Source organism: Macaca fascicularis, chromosome 7 (genome assembly GCF_037993035.2).
Source record: "Macaca fascicularis isolate 582-1 chromosome 7, T2T-MFA8v1.1".
NCBI classification, from domain to species: Eukaryota; Metazoa; Chordata; class Mammalia; order Primates; family Cercopithecidae; genus Macaca; species Macaca fascicularis.
Genome location: NC_088381.1, coordinates 43,636,327 through 43,662,816, shown reverse-complemented (window position 1 = coordinate 43,662,816; position 26,490 = coordinate 43,636,327). Strand labels below are relative to the sequence as shown.

At 49.1% G+C, this 26,490-nt stretch overlaps 1 long non-coding RNA gene across 1 annotated transcript; it reads left to right on the top strand.

Moving 5' to 3' along the window:
- Window positions 1-822: 822 nt before the first annotated feature.
- LOC123574367 (uncharacterized) lies at window positions 823-25,358 on the top strand. The gene is made up of 3 exons (XR_006699219.2): window positions 823-998; window positions 14,676-14,926; window positions 25,069-25,358. It is a non-coding gene; the product is annotated as an uncharacterized lncRNA (long non-coding RNA).
- Window positions 25,359-26,490: the final 1,132 nt, after the last annotated feature.

The window sequence follows — 26,490 nt, the reverse complement described above, 5'->3', positions numbered from 1 at the left end:
GAATTCGGCATGAAGGTATTCAGCCAGGAGGAGCAGCAGAGAATGCCAAAGTCTTTTTCTCCTGCTCTCTGAGGCCCAGCTGGCTTTTCCAGTCCCTTTCCCCTGGAAGGCAGGGCAAGGGTTAGACAACTTCCTAGAAAGGACACCGTGAGACATCCTCCAGAGCCTCTGCCTCACACCTGGTTCTCATTGCTCATTTTCCACGACAGATCTTTCTGGTTGCCCAATGTGTCAGCATATCTAAGCCCAGGGGAGTCAGGGAGGCTCAGAAACAGACCTTAGCCTCAAAGACCTTATGGAACTAGGTGATGGCAGTGTCACTTGAACATAAGTGACCACAGGGAGGTGGGACTGGCTGAATACTCTACCAGAGGCTAAGTGAAAGGGTTAAGGAAGTCCACGTGCACAGGCCATTTCCAGGTGGGGTGGTCAGGGAAGCCTTCCTGGAGGAGGTGGCACTGAGGTAGGAGGACCTAGAGGGGAGTTGAGGAGAGGGAGTGGAAGTACAGCCCCCATAGTAGGAACAGCCTGAGCAGGAGCACTAAGGCCTGTGAGTGTCTGTCACTTTTGTTACTATGGTTAAGGCAGAGTCTGGGTCCTCACTGTTTCCAGCAAGTTCTCTGTAAGAGTGCATGGTTAGTGAGGGATCCTGGGGAGGAGGGAGACATGGACTTTCTAGAGAGAAGAAAGGAGCTACGTTCCCTCATTGGCCTCAGTCTTTCTCTTCCCTCTCTTCATACCCCTTAGAAGTGCAGACATTGCAAAGCCCATCCCCCTTCACAACTAACGCCACCCCTCTGATGGCTGCATCCCTCCCTAGGAAGAAAGAACTCCAGTGGCTGCCAAGAGCCCCTGCCAGATGCTCCTCCCCACCACCCTGGCATCTTGTGCATAGTAGGTCTCGGGAAATGCCTCCATCATGACTGCTATTGGAAAGGAAGGCAAGTCTCCTGTTTGTTGCCCAGCGTGCTGGCTGTGAGTCACCTGGAGTTTCCTAGGTGAGTAAGTCGGAAGGTTGAGGGAGGGGCAGGAACAGGCATGTGGAAAGAGAAAAAAAAAAGCACTAATATTTCAGAGGAAGGAGTGGGCACCCCCTGTTATGGAGAATTCATGAAGTTGTCAAGCAGGTGGTAGCATTGACTAAGATGACCTTTAAGATGGAGGAGGTTTTAAGAAGCAGATACGAGGAATGGTGGTGAGAGCAGGCACCCCCAGGCACAGGGAACAGCATGGGCAAAGGCCCAGGGGTGGGATGGGGATAGTGTGGGCCACATACAGGAACAAATGGATGTGCCCTTTGGCTGAAAGCTGAGATGGGTAAAGAGGAATCTTGGCATTGAGTTTGGAGATGAAGAGAAAGGCCAGAGCATGGCCACTCTGCAGTGGGACTCTCTTGGGAAGGGCATGGAGAGCCTTTGGAAGTTCTTTTATTTATTTATTTGTTTTACTTTAAGTTCTGGGATACATGTGCAGAACTTGCAGGTTTGTTACATAGGCATGCATGTGCCATGGTGGTTTGCTGCACCCATCAACCCGTCATCTAGGTTTTAAGCCCCTCATGCATTTGGTATTTGTCCTAATGCTCTCCCTCCCCTTACCCGCCACCCCCTGACAGGCCCCAGTACATGATGTTCCCCTCCCTGTGGAAGTTCTTGAGCAGACAATGTTAGGAAGGGTAAACAGGCAACAGTTTCCCCAATGCACTAGAGCCCAGAAAGGAGATCACCAAGGGGTCCCATGCAAGAGGTAACAAGATGCTGAGCTACCACTGTGTGGAAAGGAGCAAAGAAGGATGAGACAGGACTTACCAACAGGCCATCCCACAGAAACACAGGACTTCTAGTCCATCTTCCTGTTTTTCCATTGGGAAGACCAGTAAGAATTGCCCAAGGTCACCCAGCTGATTAGGTAGTTGACGTCTACTACACCTAGGATGGCAGTCCTTAATAGATTGGTAGTGGCTGCCTGAAGGGTTCTATTGAGATGTTCTGAGGCCTCATCCCAGATGAACTGGAAGGAGTGGCGTGATTGATTAATGATGTCTGCCACTAGCAAAGGAATTGCGGAATGGCTTGAGCTCCACCTGTTTGTTGTCTCTGCCTGGGTAAGCCTCTCTGTGCCCCAGGGTGAATATTTCTGTCTTCCCCAGCTTATAAAATACTTGCAGGGATCAACGAGATCATGTGTACAAAAATGTTTGAAGACTAGCAAGGCTGCCTAAGTAGGAGGGGTTGCTCCCACGATTATGCATGCCTGTGTTAGCCACCTTGATCCTGGTGCCAGAAAAAGCACACAGCCCCCCAACATCCTCAACAGCTTTTACCCACCAAATGTCCCCAGTATATTGACTTGGTTGTTGACTAAGGAAGGTATAGTCACAGGTGGCTGCCCGGGGGCTGAGACTGGGGAGCAGATGGAGGCCTGACATATTTTAACAACTGCGGATTGAGGGCTCCGTGAGTCACCCAGCTCCTTGGCACATGAAATTGAGGGCAAGGCCACTTTGATGATCAGAAAGAGCCTGACACTGTGAGAAGGTGCAGCCAGTGAGCTGCTTCTGCCCCATATTGTTCGACTCCAGCCTTCGGGCCACCATGGGCTTCACTCTGTCCCCTGAACACCACGGCATCAGGTTAGCCACAGGCAGGACTCCTATCCATACCTGTGGGTCGTGTCTCCTTACCTGCTTCCAGAACAGTGGATCCTGAGGGCTGGGGAAGACCTTTCCAGTGGGCTCAGATCCACAGGGATTTTCTTTCCACGGGGGTTTTTGTAGGGAGATGACTTGGTGAAGCAGAGACTAGATTCAGACTCACAGGACCCAGAGCGTGACCCCAACTCTGCTACCCACCGGCTGTGGGACCTTCAGCAAGTCACCTAACCTCTGTGCCTGTGTTTTCTTATCTCTGAAATGGGGATAAAATGATCTGCTCTGCTCAGCTCCGTGGGAAGTGTGAGATTTAACTCTCTGAAATCAACTTGCATTCTCAAATTGAACTGCCATGTTTTGAAAGGTCTGTCATACCCATTTTCATATTTGAGTCTCACAGGGCTCCTGTGAGGTACACAGGGCAAGCGTGTGTATGATCTTCATTTTACAGAAGAGGAAATTGAGGCCTAGGGTCAAACTGCCAGTTAACGGTGACGCTGGGCCTAATTTCAGGTGCCTGTGCTCAGTCTGTTGGGTGAGGGAGTGGTGGGGACACCCTGTCTGAGAGCTCCAGTCAGGTGTTGAAAAGCCAGAAAGGGGACCGCCACTCAGCCAGGTCTCTGCCACTGCCTTTCTGCTGTGGGGATGGGGCAAGCTTGCAGTCCCTATAATCTCCCCTGTGCTGTCACATACCCTCTCTTCCCGTCACACGCCTTTCCCCTGCCCATCAGTCGACTCAGTGAGAGTCTCTCTTCCTCGGAGAGGCAGTTGCACAGTACCCATCGGTTGAGCCCAGCCTGGAGTTGGGAGCAGAATAAGTGTGTATTTATTTGTCCCTGAGGGGCCCCTCTGGACCCCCTAGGTGTCCTTTGACTCTTGTGTCTGGATGTGGAACATCTGCCTGAGTCACATAGTCTCTGCCTCTCAGGTCTCCTGGAGCCACCAAAAAGATCCCATTTCTTGAATACCCACATAGTGCCAGGCAGAGCCCTGTGCGGGTTCACATAGGCCACCACTCGCTCCTTACAGCTCCACGAGGTGTATCAGTGAAGGAAGCTAAGTTATCCTCCAGCAACCTCTCATTTCCATGGCCTCTACCAGGTTTGTCTCTCACTTATGACTTTTGAAGGCTGGTAGGGACTTCTGTTCCATGTCCTCTTTGTTCTGACTCTGCAACCCAGACTGGCAGAGCAGCTGCCATCAGAAACACGGCTGGTCCCCATGGCAGAGAAAGGGCTTGGAGGGCCTTGCATCAGTGATGACACGAGCCAGCCCGGAAATGACATACATCATTTTTGCTCAAAAGCCATTGGCCAAAATGAGTCTCATGCAATCACTCAGGTGCTGAGAAACACGAGCAGGGGAAGAACAGCATTAATTATTCCCATCTTATATTTGTGGGCATGGCAGTTGGAAGCCTGCCCAAGGGCACACAAGGGAGTAGCCACACTGGGACCTAATGCAGTCATGGTTGCCCCAAAGCTGAGCCCATTCTTTGGCACCATCCTGACCCTGAAGAAGGCTGCCCAGGGCTCAGGAGCAGCCTGGGGATGGTTCTAGGGTCTCCAGGGACAGGATGAGGTCAGCAGGATGGATGTCCTAGCTAGGGCCACTTTAATTTGTGGCATGTTAAAGGAATGATTAAATGAGAAAGTGTTTCCAGGTAGGGTGGTCAAGGAAACCTTCCTAGAGGAGGTGGCACTGAGCTGGGAGGACCCTTCTTGGATAAATCCTTTGTAGAAAGGACACCTCTGTTCAACAAAGAGGTACCAAGTTTCTCTATCTAGCCAAAGCCTCACAGTCCAGCTGAGCAGCTGGGATGAACACAAAGGGCAATCAAAAAGTCAGTCTGAAAGGCACCAAGAACACACACTGGGGAAAGAACACCCTCTTCAAGAAATGGTGCTGGGAAAACTGGATAGCCATATGCAGGAGAAGGAAACTAGGCCCTTACCTCACCATACACAAAAATCAAATCAAAATGGATTAAAGACTTAGATGTAAGACCCGCAACCACAAAACTACTAGAATAATAAAACATGGAAGAAATGCTTTAGGACATTGGTCCAGGCAGAGATTGTATGAGTAAGATTTCAAAAGCACAGGCAACAAAACCAAAAATTGACAAGAGGGACTATATCAAACAAAAAAGCTTCTGTAGAGCAAACGAAATAATCCACAGTGAAGAGACAACCTGTAGAATGGGAGAAAACATTTGCAAACTATTCATCCAATAAGGGACTCATATACCAAATACACAAGACACTCAAACAACACAACGGCAAAAAACAATCTGATTTTAAAATGATCAGAGAACCTGCATAGATATTTCTCAAAAGAAGATAGGCGAATGGCCAAGAAGTATATGAAAATATGCTCAGCATCACTAATCCTCCGGGAAATGTAAATCAAAACCACGATGAGATATTACTTCACCAAGTTAGAATGACTATCATGCTAAAAAAAGACAAAAAATAATAATACGGGCAAGGATGTGGAGAAAAGGGAACTCTTAGACACTGTTGGTGGGAATGTAAATTAGTAAAGCCACAATGGAGAACAGTATGGAGCTTCCTCAAAAACCTACAAATAGAACTACCATATGATCCAGCAATCTCACTAGTAGGCATTTATCCAAAGGAAAATAAATCAGTATATTGAAGAGATATCTGCACTCTCATGTTTATTGGATTGAAGCACTTTTCGCCATAGCAAAGATACGGGATCAACCTAAATGTCCATAGACAGATACATGGATAAATGTAGTACACACAATGGAATATATTGAACTACAAAAGAATGGAATCCTGTCCGTTGCAGCAGCATGGATTAACCTGGAGGACATTACATTATGTGAAATAAGTCATGCATGGAAAAATAAATACTGCAACTTCTCATTCACATGTGGGAGTTTAAAAATGAGCTGGTAGAAGTCAAGAGTAGAATTGTGGTTACTAGAGGCTGGGAACAGTAGAGGAGAGGTTGGTTAATGGATATGAAGTTACAACTACTAGAGAGGAATACCTTCTAGGGTTCTGTAGCACTGTAGGGTGAATACAGTTAACAGTAATTTAATGTATATTTTCAAAAAACTAGAAGAGAGGATTTTGAATGTTCACAACACAAAGACTAAATGTTTAAAGTGATACATATGCTAATTACTCTGATTTGATCATTACACATTGAATATATGTATTGAAATATTCTGTATCCCATAGATATGTACAGTTATTATGTGTCAAGTAAAAATAAAAGGAAAAAAATTTTTAGAAGAGTCAGTCTGTCCTTAGGACTAGAAAAGTAGATGATTGGACAATGACATCTACTTTTGCTGCCTCTCAGAACTCACTAGAAAAACAGTAAATAGTGGCTTAAAATATATCTGTATATCTGTAAAGATTGGGAAGCAGAAGAAACAACAGCAACAAAATATTGGAAGATGGAAAGCAGATGGGCCACTGTATATGAAACCCAAGAAAATTGAATACTTACCCAGTAGTGGGAAAAGCAAGAGTCAACCAGGCTTACATTCAGAATTTTTAGAAGGTCCAGAAACTGGAGGCTCCAGATGCCTCTGGAAGTGGAAATGAAGAGGGGCTAAATAAGGGAACTGACTGAAAGTCTGTTTAAGAAAAAGACAGACCTCAGATTCTCTCTCTACCTCTAAATAAATTGATGTCTACAGCTAGCTCTCTCACTCCCCGCAAAGATTGGAGGTTATTTTCTTTAAGGGGTAATATAGGAGGATCTCTTGACAGATGGGTACCAGCAAAAGTTGAGGGCAGAGGTCCCATATCACCTGCTGGAGAATTAAGTGAGTGTATCGTGTTGGTGCTGACATCACCTCCGTCCTAGCCCTCCACCCCTAATCTCTACCCAAGCCCTGGCAGCCAGGCTTCTCCTTTCAGTCAGGAGACTGGAATAGTCCTTCCTGAAGAATCTGAGCACCTCAAAAAGACGGGGATGCTGACATTAGGAGCTCCCCAACTAAGTGACCTGGCAGATCTCCTTACAGGGGCACCTGCAGTTGACAACCCACTTCTAGCTAGCTGACTCGTTCCTCATCATCACACATGAGCCCACAGCCAGAGATTCACAGGCAGCTGAAGAGAGCCTCTAACACGAAAGATCGCTGTGTATCTACCAAACAAACAAAAAAGCAATTTGGAGGAGTAAGACTCTGCAAGGGAAGAAATTGCAAAATAAACAAAGAAAACTTGTCATTACTCCAGAAATATATGAGATGTGCTATGAGAAAAATCTTCCACAAATTAAACTTAACAGAGGTCAACTGAGCAAGGAACAATTCATGAATCAGGCAGCCCTGGAACCAGAATAGGTTTAGAGAGACTCCAGCATCGTCTTTTGGTCAAAGAAGATTTATGGACAGAAAAAGGAAAGTGATATACAAATGAAATGAGATACAGAAACAGTTGGATTGGTTACAGCTTGGCATTTGCCTTATATAAACATGGTTCGAACAGTTGGCCATCTTTAATTGACCAAAACTTGGTGATTGGCACGAGAGTAGGTTATAGACTGTTTACACATCCAATTAGGCTGCAGTTTACTATGAACAGAGAAACCCGTAGGTCAAACTTAAAATATGTAAGAAGATGCCTTTAAGATACACTTAATTTAACAGATGAGATTATAATCATGAAACAAGAACGGGATCCTATAAACAAATTATAAAAATAACTCTTCCTTTTCACTTTCTCTCTTCCTTTCAATGGTCCATTAGGTGGAGCAGCACAAAGTGGGTGTGCTCTTGGAGGGGGGCGGTCTGGGGTGGTCCAGTGTCTGAGTCCATGTTTTGTTGCTTTAACAGAATACCTGAGACTGGGTATTTATTTGACTCATGGTTCTGGAAGCTGGGAGATCTGAAATCAAGGGTGTGCATCTGGTAAGGGGTTTCTTGCCTTGATATAATATGGTGGGAGGCAGCACATGGGTGAGAGAGCACTCAAGAAAGAGAAGGAAGGGGGCTGAGCTCATTTTGATGAGGATGCCGCTCCTATGATAATAAACCCAATCCCATGATAACACTACTCCATTCACGACAACGGAGCCCTCATGGCCTCATAACCTCTTAAGGATCTCACATCTTAACGCCGTTGCATTGGGGATTAACCATATAATTCTGCTCCTGGCCTCCAAAATTCATGTCCTCACATACAAAATTCATTCCATCACAATGGCCCCAAAAGTCCAAAGTCTCATCTAAATCAGATATGGGTAATACTCAAGACGTGATGAATCCTGAAACAAGTTCCTCTCCAGCTGTGAGCCTATGAGATTAGACAAGTTATGTGCTTTGAAAATATGACTGTAGGACAGACATAGGATACACATTTCCATTCCAAATGGGAGAAATAGGCAAGAAAAGAGAGGTATCTGGTCCCAAATAAGCCCACAACCCAACAGGGCTCATGTTAAATCTTAAAGTGGAAAATAATCTTGGACTCCGTGTCCCACCTTCTGAGCATACTGGAGTAGGGTTGGGCTGCTCCACTCCTACGCTTTGCTGGGCTCAGCCTACAATGCGGCTCTATGGATTGGAGTCTCATGCCTGCATCCTTCCTGGGAATGTGGTGCACACTGGTAGCTCCATCATTCTGGGGTCTCAGGAGTGGTTCCACCCTCATGGCTCCAGGAGGCATTGCACCAGTGGGACTTTCTGTGGCGGCTGTGGCAGCTCTGCCCCTGTGGCAGGTTTCTATCTAGGCCCTCAGGTTATCACATGACATCTTCTGAAATCTAGATGGAGGCCACTGTGGCCCCACAGCTCATGCACTCCATATCTCTGCAGAGTCAGCATGATGTGGTTGCTTCCAAGGATTACTGTGCCTTTCAGAGCTGCAGCACGAGCTGCCACTGGGCCTGGGTGAGTCATTGCCGGGACAGCCAAGGGGCACTGCACCAGAATACAAGGAGCAGAGCCCTGAGGCAGCCCTGGGCAGCAAGTGCAGAGGTCCCACAGGCGCCTCTCTGGATACTTCGGCGTCTAGGTCTGAGCTTCCCTTGAAGATCTCTGAAATGCCTTGTAGACCGGGACTCCCTGGAGAAATGGCTGATTCAGAACTGGGGCAGAGAAAGTGCAAGATGAAAGTGGAGCATCTTGTGGGGCCAGAAAGCAAGGAAGCGCTCACAGAATGATGGGGACATGTCAAAAGGGCACAGACACCACCCCAAAGGGGCTCCCATTGGTAGCACCAAAATATGTAATGTCGGTAACAGGTTATAATCCATTGAGTAAAATAAGAAACAATGAGTCCATATTCACATGAACAAATAAAGGAGTAAATTGAACAGGACAGTTACATGGCATCAAAGGGCCTCCCACAAAAATACATACCAATTACAAAGAGCAAAAGAATAAGTCGCAGGGAGAAGTCTGGCAGATGCCACCCTCATCGAGTGATCAGAATGGACATCAACAGGAATGGAACAGATGGAAACCCTGCCCCGCCTGTGGGCTGCAGCAAGGAGACAGCGTCACAGAACCACCCTGCGGAATTCCCGCCAGAGATGCAGGACCTGAATCTAGTCATGAGAAACATCAGACAACCCCAAACCGAGGGACATCCCATAATAGTGCGGTGGTGGGAACGCCAAGGAAATGCCAAGGAGCTGTTGTAAACGGAAGCCGACTGGGGACTTGACAACTACAAGAAGCATGATTCTGACCTGCATTCTTTGCTACAAAGAACATCATGGGGAAAATGGCAAAACAGTGCAGCGGCTGGAGATTACGTGGCAGTGATGCTTCACTGTTTATTTGCTGATTTTGATGCCTACAGCAAGGTTAGTTAGAAGATGACTTTGTTTACAGGAAACAGGCACTAAAGTATTTGGTGGCCAGGCGTGGTGGCTCACGCCTGTAATCCCAGCACTTTGGGGTCAGGAGTTCGAGACCAAAACATCATCTCTACTAAAAATACAAAAATTAGCCAGGCGTGGTGGTGTGCACCTGTAATCCCAGCTACTTGGGAGGCTGAGGCAGGAGAATTACTCGAACCTAGGAGGCGGAGGTTGCAGTGAGCAGGGATCGTGCACTCCAGCCTAGGCGACAGAGCAAGACTCCATCTAAAAAAAAAAGAAAAGAATTTGGTGAACCTGGGGAGTGATTTCAGCAAGTTACTCTTAATGGTTGGGGGACAGGGGGAGAATTACTTGTACTATACGTGCAACTTTTCTGCATGTATGACATTGTTTCAAAAAGAAAAATAATTAAAACTTAACAGGTAACAAAAAGTGAACGGGCCTTTGCTTTAGCTTTGGGAGAACGTGTCAAGACATGTTTCTTTGTTGGTGCGAGGGCGCCCTCTTGTGCTTATTAAGGCACAATGCAGCACGCTGCCCCAAGTGGGGTCTGACACTGGGTTCCTCCTCTACAGCTGTAGATGTCCTCAGAGGTCATCTCATCCAACCCCTTGTCTCTGGCCAGGGTTTCTCCTCACCTGATCATAAAGATACCTGTGTCTTCAACCTCCAGAGTTCCAGAATCCCTTTCTGGCCCTGCCGCTGAGAACTGCCCTGGTAGGTTCTCTGGACATGAAGTAAGCTGTGAGCCAGTGTGATGAGGGCCTGGGCCAGCCACAAGGGCTGCAGAGGACGGAGCCCGGCGGGAGGGCTCCTAACCTCTGCCCAGCCTTGGGCACATCACCTCCTTGCTCGTAACTTCAGTTTCTTCATTTCTACATTGGAAACCATGAAACTTGCCCAGACTTTCATGGGAGCTAATGAGAGAAAAAAAAATGGGTCCCAGTTTCCAGTTAATGGGTGACCACATGTCCAAGCTGCCTGGGGAAAGCCTGATTTACATCTGCTGCCTGGCGTAATTACTACTGACCCCTCGTTCTCGCTCACAAGTGTCTCTGTTTGGAAAATACATCATCTGGTCACCCTACCAAGTATAGATGATATCCCGGGTGAATGATAAATCACACAGTCACCCTGCCACCTGTGGACTCACTTCCTAATGGATTTTTCAATGGTTTATTCCCACCCATTCCGCTCTGGACATGACCCTTGTCAGAGCAATGAATGCAAACTCATGTTAGTGCCGCCATTGACAAATCACAGAGTGAGTCCTGTCTGCGAGGGGAGTTATATCCACCTTTGGGGGCTGGGCATTTGGTGGCCAGCTAGCAGAGCAGCAGCTCTTTCTCTGGAATTCCAGCATCCTGGGCAGGCAGCTGGGCCCCAGGGGCCTGAGTGTGTAGGTTACAAAGTGAATTGTTGAAAAGGATATTTAAGATCATAGTTTAGTTTTGTGATGGAGGAAAATGAAAGCAGCATCTCAGTCCCTCTTTCTGGAAAGGGGAATCCAAGCCTTTGAGTGCTAGGGTGGGGCAGAGGCGGGTGAGGGGTGAGCAAGGGTGACAGTGTTTGTGTATTTTGGGTGCTGCCACCAGATTTGGTCATCCTGGGATGGATCTGGTTTTCCTGGGGTGGGGGCAGGCCTGGGAGGATAGGGTGCATTTAAGATCAGGGAGAGGGTGACAAGGTACCTGGAAGAAGATGGTAGCTCTGGATATTCTGCTGAGAGAGGAGATGAGGAGGCTGTGAGTTCCTGAGATGGGGTCCTGTGCCTGCTCCCCAGTGCAGGCAGGGCCTTGTTGGGCTGGCGGTGGGGATCAGGGGACTGGACAGGGGTCTTTGGTGGCTCTGTACACAGCCAGCAGAGTGGAACATCTCAGTAGCTGGCTCCATGAAGCAGGGGCCAGAGGACAAAGAACAGGTCCTGCAGCAGACATTTGCAGAGGAAGGGGCAGCATCAATGTCAATGTCACAGCCTGGGCTGTGGGCCCAGCCCTACCCCATGTCCTGGGACACCAAGTCCATGCACAGCTTCTTGTAGGATTGAAGAAGGGGTGGAGATATAGGATGCTGCAGAAATGCTCTAGAAATTGGCCCTTGTGGGCCAGGCGTGGTGGCTCACACCTGTAATCCTAGCACTTTGGGAGGCTGAGGCAGGCAGATCACTTGAGGTCAGGAGTTCGAGATCAGCCTGGCCAATATGGTGAAACCCCGTCTCTACTGAAAATACAAAAATTAGCTGGGTATGGTGGCGGGTGCCTGTAATCCCAGCTACTGAGGGGGCTGAGGCAGGAGAATCGCTTGAACCTGGGAGGCGGAGGTTGCACTGAGCCAAGATCGTGCCACTCCAGCCTGGGCCACAGAGAGAGACTCGTCTCCAAAAAAAAAAAAAAGAAGAAGAAAGAAATTAATTGGCTCTTGTAAAGGGGATATGGAAGGCATGGGGATACAGATGAGCCAGATTTAGAAAACTGAAGGACTGGGATGTTTCTTAGACCCAAGTGTGAAGAAGGTTTCAGACCAGCTGCAGGAACTCAGTGAGTTCCTCTGAGAGTGACCAGGCTCTCAGGGAGCTGGGCTAGGGCTGCAGCAGAGACTTGGAGTTCAAGTTTCATTTTTTTCGTTATTATTTTTTAAATGTACATTCATGTGCAAAGGGCATATGTTCTAGAAAACAGGTAATATGAGTGTTTCTTTGACAGGAGGTCATTGTGAAGTGTGCCACTGAGTGGGGCGCCTTCCATGGCCAGGTGCTTTAGGACATGATCTCAAACCCTCACATCCACTCTGTAGACAGAGACAATTACCCTCATTTTTCAGATGGGGAAACTGAGGCTCCATGGGGAGCCATGACCCTGCTGAGTTCTTATAGGCAGGTAAGCGATGGGGCTGGGATTTGTCTGTCTGTGTTGTGGCCACTACGCCGTACAACCTGCCTGCACAGTCGTAGGGTGCTCATTCGCTGGGCCTCTTTGGGTTTCAGGCCCTGGCCTTTGGAGCTGTGGAGGGAGAGCTCGTGAGGAGGCCTGGAAGACTGTGACCCTGTAGAGGCACCTGGTGGTGGCCTGGGGGTCGCTGATGGGCGGCAGGGTCAGCAGTCAGAAACAGGAGCTCTTTAGTGCCTAGGCAGGGACAAGCCAGGGCCCCGGGACACCTCTGTGCCTGTCCCTGGCCTGGCCCCAAGCCCTGCACTTCACTTCCACCTTGCAAATCTTGCCAACTTGAACCCTACAGAGAAGGGGGTTCTGGGAAAAGCAGTTCTGAACCTCAGGGGACAGCAAAGGCGCCAAGTGACACCCTGGCCCAGCGCAGTGCCCCTAGGGCCTGGCCTTGCCGCTCCGGGTGCCGAGTCCTCCTTTGTAAGAGAAGATCCTTCGCCAGTCCTGGCCTCCTTGGGAGACTCCACAAATGCGTGTGTTCAGGGAGCCTGGCAGCTGCTTTGTGCTCAACGCACGTCACTGAGTCCAAATAGAAGGTCTTATGTTAAAACATAACTTACAGAGAACGCGTGGTGACGCTGTGGGCTGGAAGAGCTTCGTATCAAGGTAGCAGCTGCGTCTTCAGGCTCCTCAGTGTCCTGAGGGAACCATCAGGCCTCTCAGGGCAGCTGGGAGCTCTGGGGGATGCTGCAGTTGGGAAGACGGCTTGGCAGCGGCCCCTGCCCCTGACACCCACTGGACATGGACACAGACCAGGGTCCCCTGCCCAGCCTGGAGCCAGGTAGTGTGGCTCAGCACTGTGGCCTCGCCGTGGGCCCTGGGCTCCTACATTTTAAAGGGAAAGAAGATGGAGGGAGGGAGACAGGACAGGGAGGTGGGGAGCCGTTTCCATCCCTCTCTGATTTCCTCTCCCCATCCTCCCCTCTCCTCTCTGACCAGCCTAAGGGGCCCTCAGTGCTGTACAGGTTGCAGAGTCCCTCTTTTCTCCCTATGGCCCCTGCTCTGGCATTAAGATGTGGGGATGAGAGAGGGAGAGCAGGGCCCTTTCCCTGCCCGGTGGAGCTGGCCCTGCTGGGGGCTCAGGCGCCTGCCTCAAGAGCAGGCTCTGGTAGCCTGGGCAGTTGCTTTCAGAGAGGGCTCTATGCAATGGCCCCATGCTTTCTCTTCCTGCAGGGAAGCACCACCAGAAGGAAGCCTGGCCTGGGGATCCCGGAATGAAGGCAGACTCAATCACCCCTTCTCACGCCAATCCCTACCTGCCCCCAAACACCCCCTCAACTTTCCCCACAGAATTAGCCAATTAGAAAAAGCTTCTCTTCCCAGCGGCTGTAGAGAAGCAGCCCCACATGGGGTGGGCTGTGCTGGGACAAGGGACAAAGATGCTCGTCTGAGTCCAGCCCCTGATGTGGGTGGCTGTGAACCTTTGGGTGAGTTTCTTTCTAAGCTTTGGACCTGAGTTTCTGCCTGTGATGAGCAAGCTTGCCCCTGCCTCCCCAGCCCATAGGCAGGATGGGTGGGAAGTGAGTTCAGCCCCCAGTACAGTGCCAGGTGCATGGTAGGGATGCAATAAAGTATAATGTTGGATTTTCTTCCCGCCCCCCCGCCCGGAGACAGAGTCTTCCTCTTTCGCCCAGGCTGGAGTGCAGTGGCACAATCTCAGCTTACTGCAACCTCCACCTCCCGGGTTCAAGCGATTCTCCTCCCTCAGCCTCCTGAGTAGCTGGGATTACAGGCGTGCACCACCACTCCCGGCTAATTTTTATATTTTCAGTAGAGACAGGGTTTCACCATGCTGTCCAGGCTGCTCTCGAACTCTTGACCTCATGATCCACCCGCCTGGGCCTCCCAAAGTGCTGGGATTACAGGCTTGAGCCACCGTGCCTGGCCTTTTTTTTTTTTTTTTTTTTTTTAGACAGAGTATCACTCTGTTGCCCAGGCTGGAGTGCAGTGGCATGATTGTAACTCACTGTAGCTTCCAACCCCTGACTTCAAGCAATCCTCCTACCTCAGCCTTCCAAAGCTCTGGAATTACAGATGTGAGCCACTGTGCCCGGCCTACATGTATTGTTTTTCGTTTACTTGTTTGTTTGGGATGTGGTCTCGCTCTGTCACCCAGGCTGGAATGCAGTGATGCGATCTTGGCTCACTGCAGCCTTGACCTCCCAGGCTCAAGCGATCCTCCTACTTCAGCCTCACCAAGTAGCTGGAACTACAGGCTCATGCCACCATGCCTGGCTAATTTTTTGTTGTTGTTATTGTAGAGATGGAGTTTCGCCAGGTTGCCCATGCTGGTCTTGAACTCCTGGACTCAAGTGATCCACCTGTCCTGGCCTCCCAAAGTGCTGGGATTACAGGCTATATATTGCTCAAGAAAGAAAAAGCACTAATGGCTGAGGTTAGAGAGAGCTTGCTGAGGAAGAGGGAACATAAATGGGAAATACTGGCCTGGTAAAGTGGTGTGGCCAAAGGACAGCATGGAGCAGAGTCAGGATAAACTGCTCTGGGTGAAGAGGTGAGTCTGGGAGCTTTGGAGCGGGTGTATGGAGAGTGAGCTATTGACCTGTTTCCAACACTAAGTCCCCTTTGAGTGGTCCCACCTCTGTGATGACATCTCCATCCCCTTAGCTCTGCAGGCCAGAAACCCAGGAGGCGGCTTTAGTACTTCCCCTCATCCCATATCCAATTCATCTGCAAGCCTTGCTGAGTTTGCTTCCTAAAAACCTCTTGCATGTGGTCATTACTCACGCCTTGGCAAATCATAAGAACAGGAGAGGGATGGGCATGAAGGCTGGGCAGCCAGAGGGGTGGACTCCCGTGGTCCCGAGCCCTTGCTGTATTTGTGCAACACACCCTGGTGTGTGGCCCTGGACGGAACAGAGCCCCACTTTGCTGTGCCGAGGATGCGGGCATCTGATCTAAGCTTGCCCCTTTGCTTCTTCCAAGCTGGAGGTGGATTGTAAGTGAGTGATGAGAAGAAGTAAGGCAGTTCTGTGCTCATCCTCGCAGCAAGGCCCAAGGCCAGTGGCGGCCACCTCACCAGGTAATCCCTGCAGTGTGGATCCAGCTGGGGACAGAACGCCTGGCTTCCCTCACCCCTGTTCATTTCCTATGCTTGAGTCTCCCACCTTCGCATCAGCCCTGAGCACTGCTTAAGAGCCTTTCGATGTGTTCCCTGTTTAATACATGGTTGGTTTCTGTTAGTGTCTGGCTGCAAAATGAGCTGCAATCGAACCCAGGAGTTCAGAGACAAGGGGGATGGATCAGGATTTGGGTGGAGGACTTCTGGAAGGAGGTGGGACTTGAACAGAAGTTTAAAGGAAGGGAGAGGGCTTCCCAGGGGAAGGAAAATCTGCCCACAGTGAAAGGAAAGCTCGAACAGTGAGCAGCAATGAGGTGAGGGAGCGTTTCTGGGAATAGAAGGGAACTTTGGGGGCTCCCTAATTTATAGCCCCTTCCTGGTAGGACCAGCCCCGACTCTAAGTACCTATCACTGTCATTTCACTAAAATGAAAACTGCCTCAAGATTCATTTATGCATATGGCTTTCATTAGGAGGTATGATTAACTCGCTTCATTTGTTCATTCATCAGATTTAATTGGGTGTCTGCTTAGTGGCAGGTGTTGTGTTGGTCACTGGGGACACTGAGATGAATACATATAATCCTTGACCAATCCACAAATTCAGTTCAGAGGGACAGACAGGTACCATTGCAATGCAACGTGGCAAGGCTATGCTGGGGAATTACATAAGCTTTGGGGGTGCAAAGGAGGCAGCAGGGACCTCTGCCTGAGATGAGTCAGAAAAGAACTTCAGAAAGTAGGTTTCAGTTCACACTAACATGTCAATGACTAATAAGGCATGAGATCTGTTCCTGAGACAGATGAGCAAGTTAATATTGGCCTCATTCACCTGGGGTCAGGATTGATAGACAGGTTTTGACAGCCGGGAGGGAAGCACGATAGTGCTGTAGTGAGAAGCATAAGCCTTAACACCAGAATACCTGGATTCAAGCCTCAGATCTGCTATATATATGCCATCTGACCCAAGCCAATGACTTAGCCTCTCCGAGCTTGTTTCCTTAACTGGAGCATAGGAATAAAAAGAGGATTTACCTCAGAGAATGTGGGGGCAGATGAAATAAGATGATACGAACAGGGTACCCAGCACACAGTTAACACTCAGTACATGTCAAATAAAAAGTCAAGCTCACTCTGAAGAGGGGGGAGGGGAACTAAGAAGAACGAAAGGCCTCAAAAGTAAGGCTGAGAAAATAAAATGTAAATAATAGTAACCAATGAATATTGCATGTTGTCATCAATGCACGTGCAGATATGCTTTTCTCTTCATTTAATCTTCCTCACAACTCTGTGAAGGCAGTCTCATCATCTTCATTTTCAATTCCATGTGTTGCAACCGCTTCCTTTTATAGAGGAGAAAACTGAGGCTCAGAGGGGAAGCCATTTCCCCAAGGCCTCACACACAGCGTGAAGATGCAGTCTGGGTCTTCAGGCCACGCACCTGTGCTTTTGTTTGAGCCTCGTGATGTGGCTGCCTGGGAGGGCTGGAGGGGACCCTGGCCTGAGCCGAGGCTGGGAGGCTGCACTGGGCGCTGCAGACTGATGAGGAGACAGCTGGCTGAAGTGGAGGCTCTGCACTGGGGAGCTCCCAGAAGGGTTCAGTAGCGATCCCTGAGGGAAGATAGACAAGTGGGCAGGGAGGCGAGGCAGATGCCTTACAAATGAAAATGCAGAAGCCAAATGTTGTAGCCTTTTTGGGGCAGAGGGCTGGCCTGCAGGGACTGGAGGCAGGGTCTGGTGGCAGAGCTCTGGGCTCCTGCACTGGGGGAATGTCCTCCCTGGGCCAGGCTTTTCCACGTATCTCCTCTTGCCCAAGTAGACATTATAATTCCTCCTCTGCCATTCAGAACACGGAGGTTCGGAGAAGTGCAACCACTGGCCCAAGGTCACAGAGAAAGAAAGCGGCAAACCATCACTCAAACCAGGGACTTCTGTCTCTGATGCTGTGTTCCTTCCAAAACATGATCCTAGCAGCTAATGAGAATCGTTGATGACTGACTGGGAGACACAGACGGTGCCGAGTCCTTTACCTGGATTACTTGTAAACTGTAATGTCCCTCCCTCGTTTTATGTAGTAGGAACCTCAGGCTCAGAGAGGTTACGTGAGATGCCTGAAGCCACGCAGCATTACAACCCAGATTTTTCTTGACTCAGAAGCCCATACTCCTTCCTCTATAGCTTGTTTCCTGAAGTGTGTTCCATGGGATGCCCATTGGCATCCTGGCAGTGGAGGTGTTGGTGAACAAATATTTTGGGAAACATTGGGTTAGACAGTGATCTTCACGTTAAGGTTTCTCAGAACCTGTAATAACCTATTTTGTGACTCTCTGACAGTGGAAATTCATATACACAAACTGATTTGGTCCTTAGAACTCTTTTATCATTAAACATTGCATTTGTTAGAAATGATTTTGTTGAGTTGCAAATAAAAGAATCACCTCCCTCAGTAGTGGCTAGGAACCTGTACAGAAATAAGCAGTCCAGGGCTGATGTGGTGGCTCAGACATGGCACTGGGAAACCAGACTCCTTCCAGTTTCCTGCTCTGCCCTCCTTAACATGTAGCTTTCATCCTGATGGTTGCAAAATGGTCTCAGCCCTTTCAGGCACCACAGCTACATTCCAGGCAGGAAGAAGGAGAAGGCAAGGTGCAAAGGTGAGTTTGAACCTTTATATCCTGGAATCATCCTCCAGCTGACTTCTGCTTACATCTCATTAGCCAAAAGTATCACATGATCACTCTAGCTGCAAAGGAGCCTGGGAATGCGAGTATTTCTAAGGAGCACATTATCAGTTGGATGGAATCAGAAGTCTATGGGTAAGAAAGAAGGGGAAGATGGATACCACAAAACCCCTCCTGGGATTAGTGTTCTATGAACCTAATTTGGAAAATGTTGCTCTATACTCAAGCACCACCTCCTCCCCTTTATTTTTCTGCCCAAAGTCAACTCACTCTCCAAGGCCTACAGATGGTCCCTCCTCTGCCAAGACTCTCAGATTTCCTTCACCTGCTAATCCATACCCCTTCCTCCTTGGCGGTTTATGCACTCCTTATCAGTACACTGTGGGTTGTGCAAAAGTGAGGAACACAGATGTCCATCTTCCCTATTTTGTTACCTATCTGCTGCTGGAGGGCAAGGACATATCTTAGTTGCATAGGTATCTACTGCGGGGCAAGTCCTGGCACAAAAGCCAATTAATTGTATGAATGGAGTGCAGAGGCAGAAAGTGGTTCAGAATGCCTTGCTTGGTTAATTGAAGGAAGCACCAATTTAGCCAGTATAAACAGAAAAGTAGACTCTTCAAGAAGGATCCAGAGGGCTTTGGGGAACACAGGGCCAGAATGTAGGCAGGGCTCAGGACAGGATGGGACAGTCTGAAAGAGCATTAGGATGCCAGGCAGCCTCTTTCCACATGGGTTATTTCATTCCTGTCTTAGAACCATAGGGCTGCTATAACAAAATATCATAAACTGGGGGGCTTATAAGCAACAGAGATCTATTCCTCATGGTTCTGGAGGCTGGGAAGTCCAAGACCTAGCTGCTGGCAGATTCAGTATCTGGTGATGGCCTGCTTTCTGGTTCAGAGATGGTGCCTTCTCACCGTGTCCTCACATGATGAAAGGGGCAAGGGTCTCTCTGGGGTCTCTTTTATAAGGGCACTAATCCAATTTATGAAGGCTCCACCCTCATGATCTAGCCACAGGCCCCACCTCCTAATACCATCACTTTGCGGGTGAGGGTTTCAACACATGAATTTAGGGGACAGGCAAATATTCAGACCAAAGCAGTTTTGCACTGTCTACAGCCCACTTTTCTCTGCATCTCTGTCTAGGAGGCAGGAAGAAGATGGTGGTCCCTCGGTTCCCAGTGTAAATCAGCTGCAGACCCAACTGACCCACTTGGTCCAATTCCTAAGGCCTGGGGAAAGACTCTGAGTAGCCCAGCTTGGATTGGGTATCACCACCTGTGTCTTCCCAGTGTGGGTCAATCAACTGAGTCCACCAGAGTGGGGTGGGGAGGAGATAGTAGGGCTTATGAAGTGCAGTGGGTGAGGGACAGTTAAAGCAGATACCCCAAGATGTGACTACCTCAACTTCGGATATTGTCATATAGCAGGGGTCAGCAGATGATGATCTATGGGCTAAATCTAGCCTGCCACCATTTTGGTAAATAAGGCTTTATTGGAGCACAGCTATGCCCATTCATTTATATATTGTCCATGGCTGCTTTCACACTGCAACAGTGGAGTTGAAGAGTTGTGACAAAGACCATGTAGCCTGCAAAGCCAGATATTTTTTTATCTGGCCCTTCATAGAGCCTGTGTGCCAATGCCTGTATTATAGGGAAGAAGAATGTCTATCTAGGAGACAGGGGGCAAGGATCTTACGTTCAGATCTGTATCTCCAAAGGCCACGGCAGGGGAAGCTGGATGGATGGATGGACGGACAGACAGATGGACAGATGGATGGATGGATGGATGTATGAATTAGAAAGACAGAAGCTGGAGTCGCTGTGAGTTCTCAGACCACTTCCCTGGATTTTGAGCAGCGCAGAGGGATGGCTGGGGAAGGGTGTTTTTTCCTCCTCGTTCGCTCAGCCCCACATCTGCTCTTAATTGAGGCGTAGTGGTACAAGCCTGATTGGGAATAGCAGGGGCTGGGATGTGGTGAACATTAGGGAATAGTCACTTGGCGGGCTCCGGAGCTGCCAAAAACGAAAGTGTGCCGCTCGGCCAGATGTTCGCTCATTACCATCCGCTCTTCCTCAGAAACGTTTTAAGGGAACATTTGTTTGTTGAGGAAACACAGCTGTTCCCAGGGAAATGGGTTTCCCTCCTTTGGGCAGAGAAGTGGGGGAGGCGACTGTCGGGAGAGGGACACTGGGGACGCCGTGGGTGGGTGGCAGCGAAAGACTCTCTGTCCGGCCAAGGGCAGGGGTCTGTGTGGACCGCCCTTCCTGACGGACATCCATCCATCCTTTACAGGCTGTTAAGTCCTGGGGCTCGCATTGCAGCCTGACTTTCTCCACACTCGTGCGAAGGAGGGACTGCTAGCTGGGTTTCCCAGAGAAGGAATCAGAGGCTGAAAGGTGAAGTGACTTGACCAAGGCCACAGGCTCATCAGTGGCTGAGCCCAGTCCTGCAGCTGGACTCTGGTCACTAAGACTCTGGCCCATGCACTGGCCCCTCATGCTCTGGTTTAGAATGGGGTGTGTCTCCTTTGGGTCTTGGCCTTAGAACCTCCACTTTCCAGCCTGCTTGCTCTTCTGTCTCTGCATTTCGCTTTTAATTTCCTGTATCTCGTTGTCTCTTCCTTCCCAACCCCGGGCTTCTGTGTTTTCCACTTGATTCTGCCTGCCTTCCACTCTGCCCTTCTCAGGGGACCGTGTCAGCATCTGTGGGTGTGCAACTCCGGCTAAGCAGGGCTCTTCCTCCATCTCCGTCTCCCTGTTTCTCTGACTCACCCCCTGTGTCCCTCTCCACTTCTGTCTTTCTTTGTGCCCAACCAGTGCCTGAAAACACCATCTCAGTGTCTGGGGCAGGATCTGTATGATTTTGCCTGCACTGGGGCAACTTACTTCTCTCTCTCACTGGCAAATATTTCTGGTTTTTTTTCCCAGATTGTGCTTTTCAAGTTGTGTGTCATGACTACTTGTGGATCATGAAATCAATCAATAAATGCTAGGTTGTGACCAGTAATTAAAAAAAGGAAAAGAAAAATAGATAGAAAATATCCGAATGTGTTGTACATACTGTTTTGTGAATTATTTGTTTCAGTTATCTGTATGGACCTGGATTCCAATGTAAAATATTTGCACAATGAGATTTGGTTGAAAATGTTTGAAAACCATTGAGTAAAGGTGCTTTGGCCACAAGTAGCAGAAAAGTCTCACCCAAAAGGCCCCCAAAGAAGGAATTAATTATCACCATTACAAGAAGTCCAGGGCCCAAAAGGCCCCAAAAGAAGGAATTAATTATCTCCACTACAAGAAGTCCGGGGGGCGGGACTGGTGAATCAGGGGCCAGACAACATCATCAGGGAGTCAAGTTCTTTCCTGTTTTTTCCCTCGGCCCTCCTCAGTGAGCCAGTTTTCTGCCCTCATGGTCACAAGGTGGCTGCTGTGGCTCCATCCGCCCTGACAGGTACAGGAGAGAAGAAGGAACTGTCTCCTCCCCAACACCCCTTTGTAAAAGCCAGGAAATCTTTCCTCTCACATTTCACTGACCAGGACATATGCCCATCCCTTAACTCATCACTGGCAAAGGAGGCAGGTTTACCATGAATAGCTTTCACTAACCAGAACGGAGCCCTTCCCACAGTGGGTGGCTGTGCAGAGGAGAGTCTGCAACAGAGGCCGGGGGCTTCTCTTGCCAAGGAGAAGATGGAGAAGCCTGTGGGCTGCGTTGCCACCATCTGCCCCAGCTTCTCACGTCCCTTCTGCCTGGGTGCCTGCCTCAGTGTCCCTTTAGTCCCTCTTTTGGTCTGTCTTGAGGGGAGGCCATGGCATGTGTGGGGTATCATTTAGGCTCTCTGTGTTCATTTCCTGTGGCTGCTGTAACAAATCGCCACAAACTGGGTGGCTTAAAGCACAGAAATTGATTCTCTCATGGTTCTGGAGGCTGGAAGCCCCAAATCAAGGCCGGCAGGGCTGGGATCCCTCTGCAGGCTCTAGAGGAGAATCCTTCCTTCACTCCCCCAGCTTCTGGTGGCCCTGGGCATCTTGGCTTGTGGCAGCATCACTCCTGTCTCTGTCTTCCCATGGTGTGAGCATGTGAGCCTGTGCGTGTGCGAGTATGAGCATGTGTGAGAGTGGGTGAGCCTGTTCATAAGTGTGTGTGTGAGCATGTGAGCCTGTGCATGTGTGTGAGCGTGAGCATGTGTGAGTGCATGCATGATTCTCAATTACATCTGAAAAGACCTTTTATTCCAAATAAACTCACATTCACACATTCCTGGATGTGGGAATATATTTGGGGGTCACCCTTCAACCAAGGCAGTAGGGCTGATGGGCTGTTAGAAAAACATCCCTGATCCCCCATGAGGGTTATAGGGCCCTATTGTTTCTATTCACTGTGAACCTCTTAGACCACACTTGGTAGCTTCTGCTGATGAGATGACTCACGGTGGACCCCTCCATCATTTACACTAATGAGATAATTCAGGATAAGGATGGGCTATGTCAGGAAAAGCAGTCGTGGCATTAGAGAGCTGGGGCTTTGAGTCATAGCATATCAGCCTGACCTCTGGGGAGGGGAGGTGTGCTGGAGATTGAATTCCATCATATGGGCAGTGATTCCATCAATTACGGCTATGTGAAACTCCAGTAAAAACTCTGGACACTGAAGCTTGGGTGAGCTGCCCTGGTCGGCAGTCTTCTCAGTTGGTCACATTCAAAGCTGAGAGGGTGATGTGTCCCTCAGTGTGTGGTGGGTGCTTTGCATTTGAAATCCACCCATACCTTGCGTACATGTCTCTCTCTCTGGTTGGCTCTGATTTGTAACCTTCTGCTATAATAACACTACAATGGCCAAAAAGACAAATGCTGTAGGATTCCACTTATACGAGGCACCGAGAGGGTCAAATTTATAGACACTGAAACTGCTTGTTCCAGGGTGGTTGCCAGGAGCTGGAAGGAGGGATGAGGAGGAATGGTTGTTTGATGGGTACAGAGTTTCGGTTTTGGAAGGTGACAAGCCTTCTGAAGATTGGTTGCACAACAATGCAAGTGTGCTTGGCACTGCTGAACTGGACACCTAAAAATGGCTAAGATGGTAAATTTTGTGCTGTGTGTATGTTACTACAATTTAAAAAATTATAATCTTAAATATAGTGCCTTTCTGAGTCCTGTGAGTCTTTCTAGCTAATGATCAAACCTGAGGGTAATCATGGGAACTCCTAAATTTGTAGCCAACTGGTTAGAGCGTGGGTGGCCTGCGGAACCTGTGAGCTTGCAGCTGATGTCTGGAGTGAGGACAGTCTTGCAGAGGACTGTGCCCATTACCTGTGAAGTGTGGCCGTGATCCACGTAGATAAGAAAAGGGGAGGAAGAAAGTGAGAGCTGACTTTGGCACCAAGTGGCCTTTGGAATCCCACCCAGCCCTGAGTTTCTGTCATTCCTTTACAAAGACCCCCCAGCTCCGGAGCCCTGCCCCCTGCCCACCACCACCTATCTGTTCCACTTACCAGTGCTGGGCTCCTTCCCCTTGATTCTCTTTTTAGGATGTGTGTGTGTATGAATGAGTGTGTGAGTGTGTGTGTGAGAGTGAGCATGAGTGTGTGAGTGAACATGAGTGTGTGTGAGTGGGAGCATGTGTGACCCTGTGTGTGTGTATGTGAGCATGTGTGTGACCATGTACATGAGTGTGCATGTGTGTGTGACCATGTGTATGAGTGTAAGTACATGTGTGTGAGCATGTGTGAATGTGTGCATGAGTGTGCATGTGTGAGTTTGTGTGTGAACATGTGTGAGCATATGTGTGTGTGAGCATTGTGTGTGTGCGAATGTGTGAGTTTGTGTGTGTGAGCATGTGTGAGCATATGCATGTGTGTAAGCATGTGTGAATGTCTGCAAGAGTGTGCATGTGTGTGTGAGCATGTGAACACAGCCATGAGTTTGAAGCATGTGCATGAGTGTGATCGTGTGAGCGTGTGCATGAGTGTGCATGTGGGAGAGTGTGCGTGAACCTGTGCATAAGTGTGAGTGTGACCACATGCGAGCATGTGCATGAGTGTGTGTGAGAGCATGTGAGCCTGTGCATGTGTGTGAGAACATATGTGAACATGTGCTTGAGTCTGCATGTATGAGCGTGTGTGAGTGCATGTGTGAAGGTGTATGTGTGAGAGTGTGCGTGAGTGTGCATGTGTGAGTGCATTCTCTTCCCATCAGGACTGTGAGCTCCTCTAGGCCTAGAACCAGACTTTCTACCTTTCTGTTACTTGCATCACCAAAGTGTTTCCTGATGAACGGATCCAGACTTCTCTCTCTTCCCAGCCTGAAGGGCTGCCTCTTTGGTGGGCACTCACTGCCCTGCTTCTATGGTAAGAGTTTGTTTCTTTGAGTTTGTGCTGGATTGCTCTTTGGAGTCCTTGTAGACAACAGGAAGGAAGAGAGCTGTTCAGCTACAATCCAGCACAGTGACTAACAAAGCAAACAAAACGCTGCCTGGCTGCAACCCGAGCTGGCCACCCCCACCTGTGGTCCTGAGGCCACGAGGAGGGATCAGACCCTCCTTCCCTAGGATGACCTCGCAGCCCCTGGGGATGCGAACTGTTTAATTAGAACACCTTCAGTCGGAAACGCTCCTCCGTTTATAGGGAAAACAGCAACAGGCTTTTAAGGACATGCCATAAGTTTTACAGTTATTGGATTTTTCAACTTGTTTACAAAAGCAATATTGTTAAATGGCCAACGGCCAGGCCCAGTTGTTTTTCCTCCTGTGCCTTCTGACGACAGGAAAGCATATTATCTCCCCCCAGCCAGCTCCCGGGAGGTGTGTGCAACTGCATTCCATTTTGCTATCTGTTTAATTATCCATTCAGCCCGGCTTACACTAAAGCTCTTTCTCGTTTGTTCACAGCCAGATTTGCTCTGGAATGCAGCAAAAAGCTCCTTCCCGCTTTCTCAGCCCCTGCAGCAGCTCCTGCTTCACTCCGAGAAAATGCCAGCCCCCTAAGAACCTGTCCCTTTGCAACAGTGGATCCAAAAGCTGACCCAAGAGACCTTGAACTTAACACCTCTGTGTCATGGGCTCCTTCTTAATAATAGAAAGAAGATTGCTTTAGAAGGCTGGTTTGCAAACTAGTCTGCTGGGCACTAGAAGCCTTGGGAAGATTTGAAAAATAAATCTTATTGGCCTCACCATTTCACGTTCTGACGTAGAGGGTGTGGGCTCTCTAATCTGATTGTGTTTTTTGTTTGTTTGTTTGTTTTTGTTTTTGTTTTTGAGACAGAGTCTTACTCTTTCGCCCAGGTTGGAGTGCAGTGGCGCAATCTCGGCTCACTGCAACCTCCACCTCTGGGTTCAAGCGATTCTCCTGCCTCAGCCTCCTGAGTAGCTGGAATTACAGGCGTGCGCCACCATGCCTAACTAATTTTTGTATTTTTAGTAGAGACAGGGTTTCACCATCTGGGTTTAGCTGGTCATGAACTCCTGACCTCAAGTGATCCGTCCACCTCGGCCTCTCAGAGTGCTGGGTTACAGACATGAGTCACCGTGCCTGGCCTAATCTGAATTTTTGAAAGCTCTTGCACGTAATTTTGATACCTAGCAGCTGGAGCTGGAGTCCTTTGGCCTTGATCACCTTTGCCTGTCTTTGCCCCTGAAGTTCTGTGATGCTCTCTCCTGGTGGAGGGTGAGGGTGGGAAGCCAGGCCTCCTCCCACTCTTCTTACCAGCACTGGGTAGGAACTCCACACCTGCCCGGCTGGCTGGGCTTGAGTGAGCTCACACCTGGAAAAGTCATCTCAGGGAAATATCCAGGTGGACAGGGCTCAGAAATCATGCAGCTATGAGTAACTGGGAAGCACGGATGAGCTGATGCAAGGGTTTTGTGAATGGTCTTCTCATTGAACATCTGTACTGGCTTAGCAGTGTCTGCGGGACCTGGGAAAATGTATCCCTGGCCCAGGTTTCACTGGGAAAGCACCTCCAGATGAAGGTGGACTTGACCACTGCTGCTGGCTTGGCTGAGGGTTGTGGAGAGGAGGGTGAGGGGCAGGGAGTCCAAGGTGGGAGCCCCTGCTCTTAACAGCCCTGGTTTGTCCCCAGAGAAGTAGGCCACAGGGAGAGGGGCCAGGAGCTCCTGCATTCAAACTTCCTCACCCCTCCCCTCTGCAGTAGTTGGAGTGAGGACATTAACAACAGTAATAATCACACTAATGCTTAACCTCACTATTGCATTCCATAGTCTATAATGCACTTGCACATCCATTATCTTGCTCCGTCCTTAAAATATCTCTGGGATATTGGCAGCATAACTGTCAGATGGGGTCCCCGTTTG